Source organism: Pteropus vampyrus, unplaced genomic scaffold (genome assembly GCF_000151845.1).
Source record: "Pteropus vampyrus isolate Shadow unplaced genomic scaffold, Pvam_2.0 Scaffold387, whole genome shotgun sequence".
Taxonomy (NCBI): Eukaryota; Metazoa; Chordata; class Mammalia; order Chiroptera; family Pteropodidae; genus Pteropus; species Pteropus vampyrus.
In genome coordinates this window covers 3,914,652-3,919,219 of record NW_011889168.1, presented here as the reverse complement: position 1 = coordinate 3,919,219, position 4,568 = coordinate 3,914,652, and the positions used below count along the sequence as shown (strand labels likewise).

The following is a 4,568-nucleotide window of genomic DNA, read 5'->3' as shown; positions in this document are numbered from 1 at the left end:
AGCACAGTGTATCTGATCCCATTCTTTTAACTTATTTCTGTGTGTTTCTTGTAGGCAGCATATAGCAATGTCTTGCTTTCTTATCCTTTCTGATAGTCCGTGCCTTTTAATTTGGGTGTTTAGACCATTTATGTTCAATGTGATTACTGATATAATTAGGTTTGAGTCTATCATATTGCATTTTCTGTTTGTCCCATTTGTTCTTTGTGTCCCTTTTCTCTCTGCCATCTTTTGGATTGAATATTTTAATGAAGATTTCACGTTATGTCCATTGTGGACTTTGGAGCTATAACTGTTATTTTAGTGGTTATTTTAGGCTTTATAGTAAATATTTAACTAATCATAGTCTAGAGGTTATAGGATGGGTCCTGGATCTGATGGATTAGTGCCCTTATAAGAAGAGACTACTAGAGAGCACTCACGAACTTTCTCACTTTCTCTCTCTCCATCGCTCCCTTCTTCCCTTCAAGTGATAATATATCACTTCATATATAGTAAAAGAACCTTGCAATTGTATACTTTCATTTCTCCCGTCCTGAGATTTATGCTATTGTTGTCATGCATTATACTTTTACATATGTTATAAATCCCATAATACATTATTATTTTTTTTTTGCTTAAACAGGCAATTTTCTTTTTAAAGAGATTTAATAATACAAAATCTTATATATTTGTCTATGTAGTTATCACTTCCAAAGCTCTTCAGTCCTTTGTGTAGATCCAGACTTCCACCTGGTATCATTTGCTTTTTGCCTGAAGGACTTCATTTAATATTTCTTGTATTGCAGGTCTGCTGGTAATGAATTGTTTCAGCTTTTGTATATCTGAAAGCTCCTTTATTTCTCCTATTTTTAAAGTTAAGCTTTTAAAAATTAAAACTGTTTAAAAATTAAACTTTTCATTTTGAGATAATTGTAGGTTCACATGCAGTTGAATCTACATGTGGATCTCTGATGAGAGATCCACATACTTTTTTTCAAATTTCTCCCAAAGGTAACATCTTGCAAAACCATAGTACAGTATTTCAACAAGGAGATCTCTTCAACTCAGGGAGTCCACCAGGCTTCATCTCGAGGCAGTCAGCTGGGACAATGACAGCGCTCACATTGTTTATTTCCTGTTTCTCATGGATCACTTTCCTTCATTGTCTGCTGTCCAGTGTCTTAAAAACCATTATTTCATTTATATTGTCTGAGATTTGAGGTTCTCTCAGGTGGAAGGTTATATTTGGTCCCTGTTACTTCATCTTGGCTGGAAGAAGAAGTGCTTGCTCCTTGAAACTTCTGTGTTTTTATTTTTGTTTTTTGTTTTGTTTTGTTTTGTTTTACCCTGGCAGGAGAAAATTTTCTACACAAAGCATCCTTCCTCTTGAGAAGGCTTGTTTGTCATCCCTAGGTTTAATTCTAGCTTAGCAGTTAAATGCTTGATATAGAAAATGTCTACGTATATAATATGCTTAGCACAATATTCTGTCATCCAGCTATTTTATATGAAACATAAATACCTTCAGGCATAAAGAGAATATTCTATGGGCCTTCTGAAAAAATGTTACTATATTGTTGAATTCCATCTGCAGCTTCAATATTTTTACCAATATAAATTTTAACAATATATTTATGGGGAACACGTACATTTGGCTTGTTATTTATGGTAGAGAATGAAAGCATCTTAACCATATGTTATGGACTGAATGTTTGTGTCCTCTCAAAATTTATATGTTGAAGCCCTAACCCCTAGTGTGGTCGTACTTGAAGATGGGACCTCTAAGGAAGTAATTTAGGTTAAATGAGGTTATAGAATGGGTCCTGGATCTGATGGATTAGTTCCCTTGTAAGAAGAGACTACTAGAGAGCACTCACAAACTTTCTCACTTTCTCTCTCTCCATTGCTCCCTTCTTCCCTTCCTTCCTTCCTTTCCCCCTTCCTTCACAAAGAAGAGTTCATATGCTCACAGTGAGATAGTAGCCACCTATAAGCCAAGAGAAGAGGTCTTAGAATGAAACCTACCTTGCCAGCACCATGATCTTGGACTTCCAGATTCCAGAATGTGATAAATTTCTGTTGTTTAAGCCACTCAGTCTATGTTATTTTGTTATGGCAGCTCCAGAATAATAATAACACCATATTTCTCATTCATGGACAGGGATCTGGGACCATTTATTTCCTCTAGATTACACATTTCTGTCTCAGATTCATGTTCTCAATAACTACATCAGCAAAGATGATGTTAGCAAAGAGCATTGGTGGAAAGTAGTCAATTGTCTTTTTATCAGTGTTCCCTTGAAAAATCACTAAAAACTAACAAGTTCTTGGTATTCACAAATGAACACTCACCTGAAAACCTTTACAATTTTATAGATGATGCCTAATTTTCCAGTCTAAATATCATTCTATATCATGGGCACCCTTTTCTAATACAGAAGGAAAAAGAGATGTTTTATAGCATTAATGTAGAGTGAAGTGTCCGAAGTTGGGATCAATCCAGGCAGAGGCTGGCGTAGATGAGGTTGGAGCGAGAGATGAGAATCAGACTCCCTTCATCCCCCTTTGGTCCCAAGGATGAGGAGGCCAAACTTGCCAGGGACAGAATAAGAGGACCTAGACCTGCCTTTTGCATCAGGGCCTAGTCTAGCTCTCTAAACCTCTGTCCACTCCTTTAATACTAGTCTTGCTCCCAAAAAAATGTAATTTGTATTGTAATGTTAGAATAATTTTAATTGACGTTAAAAACATATGATGTCAAAGCTATTAATGTCACAGAAAGGTGAGTTTCTCCTAAAATTTTCTCTTGAAAAGTTAGGAATCCCATTAGAAATGGCACTTCCTAATTCTGAAGAGCAATATTTGCAGTTAGGCCCTAGGACATTTAAGATTCTTCCTGTGACCCATTGTCACCCATCAACTAATGCTTTACTCTCTCTCTCTCCTCCTAAAACCAACAATTACTAAATGTAGTAACCCTTACTGTGCCCTGTTTCCCTAAGGTGCAGGCCCTCTAGTGGCTCTATGAAAGATTTCAACAGAGAGTTTGTCATTTATATTGCACTAAAAATATCTATTTCAAAAAGATGTGAATATATTACTCTGATATGAAATTTTTCCATTTGTATTAACCTTAAAATTTATGTCATACAAAAGTACAAGAAATAGGAAAGGCAAAGATGATGAAAACCACTTTTATCCTCAATATGAGGTTTTTTAAGGCACAGAAACTTTTATTGGAAACAAACAAGCTGTTTCAAAGTGATACTCAGTGCACACTGCACAACAGGTGAGATGGGGGTACAGGTGGGCTCCAGGAGCTGGCCCAAGCACAGAATGGATGACCACTGGGGACCGCCTGCTGATCCTGGGCCCTTTGGGCTGGAGCGTGCAGGCCCAGACTTGAGCTGGTATAAAATACAAAAATAAACTCTGTGGTCCAGCTGGCCCTGCCTATATCAGTTTGTTTCAGCAAGGCAGTGGCTCTGCACACCAGGCAGGCCCTGTGCTGTCTGTCCAGGCCAGCCACAGTGTGGGAAGCAGAGCCTGTGAGGGTGATTGGTTATCCATGGGCTGGAACCAAAGGGCTAGATGGGCAGATCCAGAGTCTGGCCAGCAGCTGGGAAGCCCTGGGGCCCCTCAGGTGGGCAGGTCCAAGTGCTGGTTGAAGCTGGATGAAGCTGCGGCCTCTGCTCCTTCTCCTCACATACAGATCTCTGGGATTCTGCCCTCCACAGCACTGGGCTCCTGGGGGCCGGCTATTAGTGCCTCCACCTCTGCACCACTCCTCCTCTTCCTCCTCCCCCTCTCTTCCCCCCATGTCCAACTCATTGCCCTCCTCCGAGGGCATGTATGTGGATCTGCCAATGGAGTAGCAGCTGAAGAAGATGACCTGCTTTAGCCACTTGTTGTAGAACAGCAATCCCCAACCTTTTTGGCACCAGGGACTGGTGCTCCTATGAAAGTCTAATGCCTGATGATCTGAGGTGGAGCTGAGGCAGTAATGCTAACACTGGGGAGAGGCTGCAAATACAGGTGAAGCTTTGCTCCCTTACCTGCCACTCACCTCCTGCTGTGTGGCCCGGTTCCTAACAGGCCACGGACCACTACCAGTCCATGGCCTGGGGGTCAGGGTCTCCCGGTTTAGGTAATGTAATCTGTCACCAGCACACCTGGGGCCAGCTTCAGACCACACCAGAGCACCACCCAACCACCTCCACAAATGACACACCCAAACAGCAGACTAGGCAGGCACCACAGTCTGGGAGTTGGGGATCTCTGTTGTAGTAGTAGTTAAAAGACCAGAAACTGTCATCCTTCCTGCAGAGGTCTGAGTCCAGGTCCTGGTTGTAGGTGTAGATGTCACATTCAGCCAGGCAGATCTCCTTTTCCACCAAGTTTCATAGCTGTGGCTTGAAGTCCTCCCAAACGGCTGAGAACAGACTTCAGTTGACTGCATTCTCCATTCAGCTGAGGCTGGGCTCCCAGCTGAACTTGTGGCTGTGGGCAGCGCTGAAGTCGTAGTCTAGGCGGAAGGACTCGTTGAGTGTGGCAATTAGGTAGAAGAGGTAGAAGAGGGCCTTTCC

At 41.4% G+C, this 4,568-nt stretch overlaps 1 pseudogene; it reads right to left on the bottom strand.

Moving 5' to 3' along the window:
- Positions 1-3,684: 3,684 nt before the first annotated feature.
- LOC105305456 overlaps positions 3,685-4,568 on the bottom strand; it is an 11,396-nt pseudogene continuing 10,512 nt past the window's right edge.